Source organism: Trachinotus anak, unplaced genomic scaffold (genome assembly GCF_046630095.1).
Source record: "Trachinotus anak isolate AG129_WGS33_773 ecotype Australia unplaced genomic scaffold, CSIRO_AGI_Tana_v1 ptg000004l, whole genome shotgun sequence".
Lineage (NCBI taxonomy): Eukaryota > Metazoa > Chordata > Actinopteri > Carangiformes > Carangidae > Trachinotus > Trachinotus anak.
Genome location: NW_027273855.1, coordinates 9,194,103 through 9,208,298, shown reverse-complemented (window position 1 = coordinate 9,208,298; position 14,196 = coordinate 9,194,103). Strand labels below are relative to the sequence as shown.

At 40.3% G+C, this 14,196-nt stretch overlaps 1 pseudogene; it reads left to right on the top strand.

The window, feature by feature from the left end:
- The first annotated feature begins 1,408 nt into the window (after positions 1-1,408).
- On the top strand, positions 1,409-2,729 carry LOC139620295 (uncharacterized; annotated as a pseudogene).
- The last annotated feature ends 11,467 nt before the right edge of the window (positions 2,730-14,196 follow it).

Here is a 14,196-nt window from a genome sequence, read left to right as displayed (position 1 = left end):
AGATAAGTACTCAGAATCTACTGCTCTGTGAATTAGCTGTGTTGACAACAGGAAAAGATCAATCCGAGTAAAAGAGTTGTGGCAACCAGAGTAAAAAGAATAATCTCGGGTTTGAGGGTGCATTTGTCTCCACACATCAGTTAAGTTTAATTCCTTCATGAATTCTATGGTAAGTTTGGCAGCTTTCGACTTGGATACTGATAGAGCTGACTTATCCAGAACAGGATCCAGGCAGAAATTGAAGTCACCCCCTATAAGAATGTTTTGCCGTCCTCCTGACACTTTCAAGAATATGTCTTGGATAAATGACTCATCATCACAATTCGGTGCGTAAAAATTTAAGAGAGTCCAGGGTTCTGAGTAAATCTGACAATTCACTAAAACATATCTCCCTAATGTATCGACAACGGTTTCTCCAATTGTAACAGGGGTGTTCTTATTTATCAAGATAGCCACTCCTCTGGCTTTAGAGTTAAAGGATGATGATATTACATGCCCTATCCAATCCCTTTTCAATTTTCTATGCTCCAGGAGTGTCAGATGGGTTTCCTGTATAAAAGCAATGTCTATTTTCAGTTTCTTCAAATGTGTTAGGACATTACCCCTTCCATAAGACAAATGTAACCTGTACAACCAAGTAGAGTAAAGTAAAGCACTGACTGTATGGAAAAAAAAAGAAAAGAAAAAGGGGAACAATAACATTTCTCCCCTCCCACCCCGCCTTGTGCCTGCCCGAACTTGGCACATAGCATCCCGTACTCATCTCAAAAGGAGCTACTGGGCAAATAACTAGAATATTACCACTCGCCCCCTCCCCGCCACATTATAACAACATGAACTATAACATACCGCGATATAAAGCAAGTGAAGCAATTGAAGTAAACAGCATCAGCACCTCAGGCTATGTGGACATGGCAGCAGCTCAAAATGGGCCATTGTAACTAACAGGTGTATGTAATCTATATAAACATTATGTAGAGAGGTCCCAGTGCTACGAGCAGCTGTTCAGCTGCTTTGAACAAATAGTTGCCTCACCTCGGCGCAATCATGAGTTGAATAAAAACAGTCAGTGTGTGGATCTACTCTCCCTCTCGTCCGTTACTCCTTTCCAGTGACTTAGCCGCCTGCTTGGGGTCAGTGAAGATCCTGGGCGCTCCGCCGTCTTGGAGGTAAACATAAAGCTTGGCCGGGTACCGCAGAGTGTGTTTTATTCCTTTGTCGCGCAGAACCTGCAACACTTCTCTGAAGGCGCGGCGCTGAGCCATGACCTCGTTGGTATAATCCGGGAAGATAAGGACCTTGCCTCCCTTGTACTCCATGGACTGTTGTCTGCCAAAGCGAAGAATCAACTCCCTCTCCTGAAAGTGAGCGGGAAACGTGCGACGCACGACGTGCTGCGGTAAGCGTATTGTGTCACTTCCGGTTGTTGGTGGTGGTGTGTTTGTTTGAACTCAGCAGATCCTAGTTGTATTTTTGTATATAACCGCTAATTATCTGTTGTACTGTCGAACTTCTGTTCGATCACTCTTAGCTCTCTCCTTCTCTTCGTGAGATTCTCATTAAAACACAGCTGTTTACACTCTAGCTCTGTTTACCACTTTAGCTTTGCAGTTAGCGATGGCTTCTGTTTCTCCCTCTCACTCTCCTGCTCGCTCTTGCTCAGCCTGCTTCATGTTTAGTTACTCCTCTGCCTCCTTCAGCGGTAACGGTACATGTAATAGATGTAGTTTGTTCGCAGTTATGGAGGCGAGGCTCAATGATTTGGAATCCCGGCTCAGCACCATGGAAACCACATCTTTAGCCTCTCCAGTTAGCCAGCCCCCAGTAGCTGGTGTGGACCGACCCAGTGTAGCTCCTTCTGTAGCTCCTTCTCTCCCCCCAGCAGCTCCCGAGCAGCCGGGAGGTCAGGGCGGCTGGGTGACTGTTCGTAACAAGAAGAGGCTTAGTCCTAAACAAAAGCCCACGGCTCACCACCAACCTGTTCACGTTTCTAACAGGTTCTCCCCACTCAGCGACACACCCGCTGGGAAACAAACTCTGGTCATTGGTGACTCTATTCTGAGAAACGTGAAGTTAGCGACACCAGCGGCCATAGTCAAATGTATTCCTGGGACCAGAGCGGGCGACATTGAATCAAATCTGAAGCTGCTGGCGAAGGATAAACGTAAATACAGTACGATTGTAATGCACGTCGGCACTAATGACACCCGATTACGCCAATCGGAGATCACTAAGATTAATGTGGAGTCGGTGTGTACTTATGCTAAAACAATGTCGGACTCCGTAGTTTTCTCTGGGCCCCTACCCAATCTGACCAGCGATGACATGAAGCCGCTTGTCATCGTTCAACCGCTGGTTATCGAGGTGGTGTTCCGCTAACGATGTGGGCTTTGTTGATAACTGGCAGACTTTCTGGGGAAGACCTGGTCTGATTAGACGAGACGGCATACATCCCACGCTGGATGGAGCTGCTCTCTTATCTGGAAACTTCACTGAGTTTATTCGAAAGCCAAAGCCATGACAATCCAGAGTTGAGACCAGGAGGCAGAGTCGCAGTCTTACGCCTCTCTTAGAGCAATCGCCTGCCATTCACCCCCTAAAAACTGTGTCTGTCCCCCGACCACCTAAATTTAAATGTAATAAATCAAAAGTGAACAGAGGAGGAGTTAGACATGAAAACCTAATAAGAATTAACACAACTGTTATTCCAGAACCAAATAACAGGAAAATTAAATGTGGATTATTGAATATCAGATCACTCTCATCTAAATCTCTACTAGTCAATGATCTGATAACTGATCATCATGTAGATCTGCTCTGTCTGATTGAAACCTGGCTGCAGCAGGATGAATATGTTAGTCTGAATGAATCAACACCCCCCACTCATGTTAACGTTCATATCCCTCGAAGCACAGGCCGAGGAGGAGGGGTGGCAGCCATTTATCACTCCAATTTATTAATAAATCCTAAGCCTAAGGTTAATCATAATTCATTTGAAAGCCTTATTCTTAGTCTGTCACACCCAAACTGGAAAACACAAAAACCAGTCCTACGAGTTACTGTATATCGTCCACCTGCCCCTTACTCTGAGTTCTTATCTGAGTTCTCAGACTTTTTATCTGAGTTAGTTCTCAGCACAGATAAAGCTATCATAGTGGGTGATTTTAACATTCGTGTAGAGTGACAGCCTGAGTATTGCATTTAATTCATTATTAGACTCAATTGGCTTCTCTCAGCATGTTAATGAACCCACTCACTCTTTTAACCATACCCTTGATCTGGTTCTGACTTATGGGATTGACATTGAATATCTAACTGTATTTCCCAGAAACCCTCTTTTATCTCACCATTTTCTGTTATCATTTGAGTTTTCAGTCATGGACTACACAGCTGGGAAAAAAGTCCATTACAGCAGGTGTCTCTCTGACAATACCATTAGCAAATTTAAAGAAAGAATCCCATCAGTACTTAGCCCACTGCCATGTATCAATGCAGTAGGGAACAGCCCTCTTAACTTCACATCCACACGGGTTGATGATCTTGTTGACAGTACTGTAGCCTCACTGCGTGCAACTCTAGATACAGTAGCCCCTCTGAGGAAGAAGGTAGTGAGTCAGAGAAGGCTAGCTCCATGGTACAACTCAGAAACACGAGCTTTAAAGCAAAATTCAAGGAAGCTAGAAAGAAGGTGGCATTCTACTAACCTGGAAGAATCTCTAAAGGCTTGGAAAGACAGCCTATTGGCGTATAAAAAAAGTCTCCGTAAAGATAGAACATCCTATTATTCATCATTGATAGAAGAAAACAAGAATAATCCCAGGTTTCTGTTCAGCACTGTAGCCAGGCTGACAGACAGCCACAGCTCTGTTGATCCATCTATACCTTGAGCCCTCAGTTGCAATGACTTTATGAGCTTCTTTAAAAATAAAATTGTCTCTGTTAGAGAAAAAATTCACCATCTCCTCCCCACAGCTGGCTCAGATGTACTGTCCAGTTCAGCAGCCTCAGAGTCCACTGTAACTGGCTTATATTTTGACTGTTTTTCTCCTGTACATCTCTCTGAGCTCGCTTCAACAGTTTCTTCATCTAAAGTTTAGATGAAGAAACTGTCTAAGTCTTAGACATACTAAGCCCTGTGAAATAAAAACGATATTATTCGTTAAGAATACTTAATGTTTCAGTGTCGGGTGAACTAATTAGCCCACTTTGATTTAGTTGCCGGCAATAGATATAAATTTGTAGTACTGTTCGGGTTTACAGTGCAGCGAGCAGGTTAGCTTCAAGTTAAGTTACCACGGCAAGTGATTCAGTTAAAATTGATAACTTTTAAGGCTGTCTTTGTGGCACTGAAAAGTCACTCCATTCTTTATCTCCTGCCACTTCTGATGGTCATGACACAAAACATGCAGACAGAACTGGTGGTCAGATCAGTGACAGAGACAGAGGGGAGAACATGCATTTGCTCTTACTGAAATCATTGCACAATACAGATTAATTGGTAACACAAACACAGAAACATTTTTGTGGTTTTGAATTTACAAAACAGGTCAAAATTAACACCTTCACTTATCTCAAAGTTGTTTTCATGCCCTTTCAACACTGAAAAAATCAGAATCAGAATCAGAATCAGAATCAGTTTTATTGCCAAGTATGCTTTCACATACAAGGAATTTTTTCTGGTGATTGGTGCAATTGATCAGCAACAGTGGGGCTCTCTAGCCTTGTTGATGAGGCTAATAGCAGATGGGAAGAAGCTATTTTTGTGGCGAGAGGTTTTGGTCCTGAAGGACCGCAGCCTCCTGCCAGAGGGGAGTGTCTCAAAGAGTTTGTGTCCAGGGTGGGAGGAGTCAGCTACAATCTTCCCTGCACGCCTCAGAGTCCTTGAGGCGTACAGGTCCTGGAGGGACGGAAGATTGCAGCCAATCACCTTCTCAGCAGAGTGGATGATACGCTGCAGTCTGTTATTGTCCCTCTCCGTGGCAGCAGCGTACCAGATGGTGATGGAGGAGGTGAGGATGGACTCAATGATGGAGGTGTAGAAGTTCACCATCATAGTCCTTGGCAGGTTGAACTTCTTCAATTGCCTCAGGAAATACATCCTCTGCTGAGCTTTTTTGATGAGGGAGCTGATGTTTAGCTCCCATTTGAGATCCTGTGTGATGGTGGTTCCCAAGAAGCGAAAATGCTCCACGGTAGCCACAGGGGAGTCACACAGGGAGATGGGGGTGGGTGGGGCTGGGCTCTTCCTGAAGTCCACTATCATTTCCACTGTCTTCAGAGCGTTTAGCTCTAGGTTGTTCTGCCTGCACCAGGTCACCAGACGCTCAGTCTCCCACCTGTAGGCAGACTCATCGCCATCAGAGATGAGTCCAATGAGAGTGGTGTCGTCTGCAAACTTCAGGAGCTTGACAGACTGATGGCTGGAGGTGCAGGTGTTGGTGTACAGGGAGAAGAGCAGAGGAGAAAGAACGCAGCCTTGTGGGGATCCAGTGCTGATGGTCTGGGAGTCAGACACGTGCTTTCCTAGCTTCACGTGCTGCCTCCTGTCAGACAGGAAGTCGGTGATCCACCTGCAGGTGGAGTCAGGCACGCTCAGCTGGGAGAGCTTGTCCTGCAGCAGAGCCGGGATGATGGTGTTGAAGGCAGAGCTGAAGTTCACAAACAGGATCCTGGCATAGGTCCCTGAGGAGTCCAGGTGCTGGAGGATGAAAACTGAATGTTGATGTAGGATGAAAAGTGAAACTACTGTGTCATTCCTTTAAAGATTATTTTTAAATTGGTCTAATGCTTTCCTGTTTAAAACTGATGTTTTCAGTTTGCTTCAAAGCAAATGACACTGCCTGTAGACAAAATTAAAAGAAACACTTCTACTTAAATGATATTTTCGCTTCAAACCAGAGGTTTTCCTGTCACGTGACCATGTGACGTCATGTCAGACCGCTCTTTTCGATGTTGCAGTCCGCCATGATTGTTTCGTCGCAGAAAGTGTGGCCCACAGGTGTGGACAGTCAGCCGTGCGGAAACTCTTTAAAACAAGGTAAGAATTCAAAATTGTGTCGTTTTAGTGCAACATGGTCTATCCATGCACATTTATGGTTAGTGGCAGAATGGAGAACTGACATTATCTTAAAGACTGGCGTTGTATTTTGTGCGCTAACAGTAACGCTAATGCTAGCTAAACCGAGACGTTTGCACAAAACATTAGCTATGCTTAAGTTATTGTGACAAGACTTGAATATGGTAAAGTAGAAACGGGAGAGCGGGTCTGCCCGGCCACGTTTTGTTCAGGTGGGCTGCAGCCAGGCCCCGCCACACACACGCGCGCATAGCGTTGTCTCTGCAGCAGAGACGAAGCCGGTGAAACTCTGCAGTGGTTAGGGCACTGTTAAGTAATTGTGATTTGCGGGCGGGGGAGACAGAGTGTGATAATGTGAGGGAGTTTATTGTGAGTTTACTGTTATGATGCAGTGTTCGGCACATATTAATTATTCCCGTCGCTGCTTCAAAATTGGGGCAGACTGAGAATAGTAGTCTACCCATTAATACATTTAACACTACACTTCCTTTTTTTGTTTCTCTCAGACAGCGCTCGTGTTCTCACTACACACTGTTCTGTAGTCAAACACACATGGCTATGGTGCTGCAACCGAATTTCACAGCTGTTAAATGATTGGCTGTTTGCCTGTCAGGTCGGAATGTCCAGGGATATGATAGGCTGTTTGAATGAACCAAGCAGGGAGGACATGTGGGATTATCTGTTAGATGATTGGCTGTTTGCGTGTCACTCCATTGTCAAGGTGTGATATGCAGTTTATGAGCGGGCATATTTGAAGCCACATTTTTTCCAAAATAAAATACCATGCAGAGTAAATGTGAAAAAATGCTGACAATCAATATTTTATTCATTCAGTGAGACCCAGTATCAAAGGATCCACAGAAGAGGAAGAGTTTATATTCCATTCTCTCATCTGTCAGTATAATCCAGTATAGTACAATACCAGAATGCCTAAGGTCTAATAAATTGGGGTCTGTATTGACAACATGGACAATGCTAACTGTCCCAACAAACTAAATGTGAAATCTTTCATTTCTGTTTACAGATTTGCTCCTGAAAAGGTCACAGTAGGTAAGTCCCTAAATGAAGGACTCTGGAAATTGTTTTCATAGATGTTTAAGTGTCATTAGTGTCATTGACATGTTTGTTATATTTGTTATATTTCACTAATTGCAAAAAGAAATAACCTCAATTTTATCAGACAATAACAAAAAAAAGGAAAATAATTTCATGCAGTTTTAAATAATGTTAAAAATGGAAATGGTGTGATCAATTCATAAGATTCACATTTCAATACTACATTTAAATACTCTGAATTCATATAATGAAATGAATAACTACTAGCTTTTATGGGTGTTGCTTTCCTGCTCAAGTAACTTGATAACAAACAACTGTTCCATTAGATTAAATGCAAATGCAAATGAACCATCTACCATGCGGCATTTTGTCAATTGCATTAAGTGCCAAATGGGTAAGGCGGATCTTCTTTTTCTTTTCTACTCTTCCAGTGAATGTGGAAATGCAAAGACTGTGGTGCCTGTGTCTCACGAAGATGTGAGCTCCTAAAACATTACAAGCTTGAACACAGACATTATGGGCGCCACCATTCTTATCCATGTATCTATTTGAACTGCCCATGTACCTGTAAAACCTGGAAGGCACTTTTGACTCACTTGTCCAGATCTCATCAGCCAACCAGCCAACCTGAACTGGCTACATTTAAGTGTCTTTTATGCCACTTCAATGAACGTTCGAATTTAACAGGCTATTTTCAGCATATAATTCAACATCTTAAAAATAGTGAAACAGTTGATTGTGTGTTTAAGGGTTGTTCTTACAGAACAAATATTTATGGTTCATTCAGAACTGACAGAAGCAGAAATCATAAGAATTACACAGTAAATGACTTGAAGCCTGAAATACTTGTGAAACAGGGGTCGAGTGGAGGTCTTTGGGTTGAATGCCATGACAGTGTCCAGATTGATATTGAGCCCTCAGATGTAAGTACAGAGGACTTGGATGATTCCAGTTTTGATCTAAATGATTTGACACAAAATGCAGAGCTCAAAATTGCTTCACTCTTACTGAAGCTTGAACATATCTATCTTGTTTCCAGTGTTGCTGTTGATGAACTTTTACAAGAGTTTAACAATTTGCTTGGCACTGCTTCTGTACCCTTTGTCCATCAAACCATATCTCAGCACTTACAGACTGGAAACTATCAAGTAGATGAGATTATTGTGCAAGAGCTAGCATCTACTATTTGCAAGTCGAATCCAGTTACAGCAGCTTTTGGTAATCGTGGCCCACTTTCCACTGCCTGTAAGCGAAAGACATACTACGAAAAATATTTTAAAACTGTAGAACCCACAGAATTTGTTCTTGATTCCCAAAACAAAAAATAATTTCAGTACATCTCTATACTAAAATCTTTACAGCAGATCCTAAGTTGTCAAACTTTTTTAGATTCATCAATCAATTTGAAATCTCCCCATCAAATTCAGTCTGATAAAATTCAATATAGATGCTTTTATGATGGTAGTAATTATAAAGAAAATTTACAGTTGTCAAAAGAGTGTGCTATTTCACTTATTTTGTATATAGATGACTTTGAAATCTGCAATCCCCTTGCGACCTCAAAAAAAAAAGGCACAAAATCTGTGGGGTATATTGGGCATTGGGAAACTTACTTGCTAGTTTTCACTCATCACTGTCTAATATATATTTAGCTGCACTTATTCGTAGTGAGGATGTTAAGTGCTATGGTTTTGAGAGTGTACTGAAGCCCTTAATAGATGATCTCATTACCTTACAACAACACGGACTGTTTATTGCCAAGTTGGGGAAAACCGTGAAAGGTTTTGTTCATTGTGTAGTAGCAGACAATCTCGGGGCTCACACTTTTGCAGGTTTCGTGGAAAGTTTTTCAGGTAAATATGTTTGCAGGTTCTGTACAGCAGAAAATGTAGACATTCAAACAACAGAGGTCAAGTCTGGAGCATTTTGTTTAAGAAGCAAGGAAATTCATACTTCTCATCTTAAAGCTATTGAAGAAAATTCATTGGATTGTCATTTTGGTGTAAAAACAAAGTGTGTGCTGTCAAAAAATCTGTCATATTTCAGTGTGACAGAGAGTTTTCCCTCAGATATAGCTCATGATTTGTTTGAAGGAATTATCCCTGTTGAGATTGCTCTTTGTCTTACTGTGCTAATTTCTAAAAAATATTTTACATTAGCAAATTTAAATGAAGCAATAACCACATTTCCATTTAAGTGGACTGATAAGACAAACCGCCCCCATCGTGTGCCCCTCACCTACGCTACAAAAAGAACAATTGGAGGAAATGCACACGAGAATTGGAGCCTGTTGAGATTTCTTCCTCTCTTGATTGGAGCCAGAGTTCCTTCAAACGAACCAGCATGGCAGGTCCTGTGTGAATTAAAAGACATAGTAGAACTTGTTGTTGCACCTCTTCAGACTGAGGACTCTATTTCTTATCTAGACTTCAAGATATCTGAACACAGGGCAATATTCCAAGAGGTTTTCCCCCATGAAAGAATACGGACCAAACATCATTACTTGGAGCATTATCCCCAGTTGATACGCCAGTTTGGCCCCCTTGTTGCACTATGGACTATAAGATTTTAAGCTAAGCATAGCTTCTTTAAAAGAGTAATCCGTCATACAAACTGTTATAAAAATGTATTGTATTCATTAGCCCCGAGGCACCAATTTCAGACTGCATATAATATGCACATGTCAGGATTTTCGAAGCCCTCTTTGGAAGTTACTGATGTTTCAACACTTCCCCTTGATGTTATGAATGAAGATATTGCACTGGCAGTCAAAGATAAACACCCACATATGGACACTGTGAACCTTGCAAAAAATGTATCCTACAATGGCTACAACTACAGGACTGGAATGGTGGTAGCCCATGGGTCACTGGCTGAACTTCCAGAGTTTTGTGAAGTAGTTCATATGATTGTTCTACAAGAGACACTAATTTTCATTGTCAAAAAATTGGATGCCTGGTACCTGGAGCATTATCGAGCTTATGACTTGGTCATATCTGCCACTAAACAACTACAGCTTGTTGGGGTGCAAGAACTGACTGATCCCTACCCTCTGGTTCACTACATGGTTGGCGGACGGCACATCCTCTCTCTGAAGAGATACATACATGCATGAGGTTGTATATGAATGAGTGTGGGTTGGGAAATGTAGAATTTTTTTAAAAGTAGCTTTGGTTTTATCAGTCTATTTAATTGTCAGAAAAGATACACACAGTTTACCAAGAATGTCCCATTATTTTCACCAGATTTGTGAATATGAATTAGATCTATGTTGCGGCCAATTATGTACTAAAACTAATACTATTGTTTTTTATTCTTGTTTTTACTAGATACTTTTGGATGGACTGACATGGCAGAGAGAAGACCGGCTAAGCTGAGGGTTATCTTAAATCCTGATGACACCAGGAAGCTTATTCTGCCTGGTGGAATTCCAGAGACACTGGAGGAACTGATCAATCAAGTCAGGAAAGTGTGTGGTTTAAATGGCAATGTTAGACTGCAGTACCAAGACAGAGACTTTGGAGATGCACTAGTGAACTTGACATCTACTGCTGAACTTGAAGATTTGGCAACTATCAAGGTCATCCCACTAAATTATGATCCCTTTCTGTGATGATGTAGTGTCTACTGAAACTGATGACACAGAGCTCCTGTCCTCACCTTCCAGCTCTGTCTCTACAAGAACCCAGGCGTGGCCAAGAGAGTTTCCAATACCAACATTCTCCTATGACACTGAACTGCAGTTAGAAAAGGGAAATGCAGTGTATAGGTCAAGCAAGAGACCATTGGCACCAAGTCCTAAAACAATATCAGATATTCTGAGAAAGGTAGCTGAAGAGATTTACAAATACAAACCCTACCCAACAGATGCTGACTTCAGTGATGTGGCCGAAGCACTAATCAAGAAGCATCCATGCCTCTCTGAACCCGGTTCATACAGTGGTTGCTATGGATGGAAACAGCGGCTGAAGACAAAAATGGGCAACTATCAAACTCAGCTGAAGGGCATTGGTTGTGCTGAATTACTTGCAAATTCACTGAAATCCAAAGCTCCAGAGGATGCATTGCCTGCAAAAAGAGTCAAGAGACCTAGGAGAGGAGAAGCCAACCACATACCTGACATTCCAACTGGAGAGACCTCAGATAATTTGGAAGATGAGAGACTGTCACTTTTGAGTGAAGTGAGGAAGCGAAACAATCGTGCAGTGATAAAGAACAAAATGGACAAAACCTTTTCACTGCGAAGACAAGAAATTGTGGCAAAGGAATCAGGAGTGGAAGAGGTGAAAGAAAGATGGCCTGCATTGTTCACAGTGGATGAGGTAAATATTTTATTTTTCAATCAATAGCAATAGGTGGTGGCCAGTAAATTAAATTATATTAATATCCCCTTTCACATGAATCCTGTGAAAAAAATTTAGCCAAAGCAGTCACAAAGAAGATCTCTTACACCACAGATTTTTTATGCAATATTTAATGTAATAACATATGATTGTGATATTTTGTTTTATAAAGATCAATGCTGAATTTATGAGGATTACCACTGTTCCACTTCAACCGCGATTCCTGGCTTCCTTGGACAAGCACCACAGCAAGCTGATTGAGATCATCAGGAACAAGGGAGGAGCTGTCAGAGAAGACCCGTGATGTGCTAAATCACGTAAATAGTAACACTGTAAATAGAAGCAATAGTGTTCATATGTCATATTGTCATCACATTTGATTGTGGAAAGGTACAGTGTATATCTTAGGAGTTTGACAGGCTTTTTTAATGGTTTGCTCAAATCATTTGTTTGATTACTGTACAATTACTCTAAGTCTAAGTTCCCATTGATGCACTTTTGTTTTTGCGTCTTCAGTCAAGTTGCACATTGAGACAGCATGATTTTTGCATTGTTTATGTTTGCACTTTCACCTAGAGCCTTGATGTGAACCTAAGGAGAGAGTGTCTGCTGAAGTGCCTCATCCTGTACCTTGGGGAAGATGTACAAAAACTCATCAAGGAGTTTCTGGTGAGAAGTTTTGCAGGTCATAACTTTAGCGTTAGACAATTCTAACTGAAGTATGTATGTGACTGTAATATTTAATGTTTTTTTGTCACAGCAGTTGTCACAACTTTTTGGAAGATAGCCGTTGCTAGCTGCTAGCTGCTAGATTCAATAATAATCACATTATTCAACATTATGATCCCTATAACATTATACAACTATGCAATGATAACATATCCTATCTATCAGTGAAGAAATACAAATATGGAATTTAATGAGATGCAACACAACAAACACAATGTAAGTACAACAGAAATGGTACTTACTTTTCTTCATTCACTTGACGCTTGGAGTACAACAACACCCTTCCAAAGCAAAATAACTAAAATCAACAGGCAGAAACGATGAGTAACTGTCCACTACAAGTCTACTACAGCTGAAAGAAAAAGTCTTCCGGTCTTCTGCTGTATGATTACATCACTTCATGCCACGCAAAGGAGAGAGGGACTTATGTGCATACATACACAATAAAAGCTTTTTATACAATAAATGTCTTGTCTTTTGTCAGGTTGGTGAGAAGGATGATGCTGAAAGAGAGCTGCAGCAGTGCACAATCATCAGTTTGTCATCAGAGAGGAGGAGGATCTGTTAAAGCCACCATGTGACATAGGCATCATCATTGAAGGTGTGGAGGTGCTTAAAGAGCTGCCATCAGTTGCACATGGATGTGCCCTCTTATTTGGCATCATCTATGCTCTAAACTTGAGCTATCCAGGTGAGCTCAAACATACTTTCGATGCACTGCAGAAAATATTCATGGAGATAGAGCCAAAGAAAATGACACGCAGAGTGTGCAGTCTGAGTGTCAAGCTCTAAATATGGGGTTGCTCAAAGAAAGGCATTTGGATACAGCATGTTGTTCTGTTTTAATCGCTTGTGTTCAAATAGATTCCAGGATGATGTTTGGGGTCACTGTTAATAAGAGAAAAATCAGCTTTGATTCAAAATAGGCTATAATTTCTGATATTCTTTGTTTTATAAATATTGTGGCACTGATATTAACACTGGAAATGTGATTAACGCTAAATTCAGAATGATCAGCAAGAGCACTAGTAATGGTTATGTTTTCTTTTTTTCTTGAACTGCTTTTATTCATAATTGCATCCATAGAAATTGTGTTTATCCTTGGTTTATTTTTCTTGGTACCTTGCACTTGTAATGGTTCAAAATAATGATATTCATGCATTTTGATCATTTTGTCAAAGGATAGCAAAGATTTAAAACTGTTAGAAACTCTATTTTCATACTTAATGGCTGTCTCAAGTTTTAAAGAAGAGTACAAACCAGTTATACATGTTAAGATGTGTAAATTGATGTGTTTACAGGCTTCGTAAGGTTTAAAAAAAACATGATGAAAAGACCAGAGTTAATTATATTTTATCTACAAGTTTTTGTTTTTTTCAAATGTTAATGTGTAAAACGTACTATACTGGCTGCTCATTGCAAGTTTTATTTTTTTTTATTTTTTTTATTTTAAAGGTGATGTCTATTTTAGAGTCATCAAAAATAAATGGTCTTTTGAAGAGAATTTTCCTGTTTTTAGTTTTATCTTTAAGTGAATCACTTAAGTGAATTCTGGTCTGATATTATTGGGAATTATATTTTGTTTATGGTGAAATTTCTATTGTAAAAAGGCCAAAAATATCATTATATTGACCTAAGTAATACTTTGGCTTTTGACCAAAGAAAATATATTGATGAAGGTATAATTAAAAAAATTACTTTGTACTGAATCAGAAATTTAACTTGAGAAAAGTTAAAAAAAAAAAAAATGCATGTAACAGAATTACAGCAATTCAATTAGTTTATTCCAAAGTAAAATCTATAATTAGATGTAATAGTAAATATTAGGTTTTCCCAAATAAAAAAAGTAAGTTGCAATAGAGAATAAAAATAGTTTATGATCTTTGATGAATAATGTTTTTACTTTGTATGGAAGCAAATTTTTAGCTTTGTCTTAAAGTAGAAAATGTATTTACATTAAATCAAAATTTACATTTTCAACCAAATCAAAGA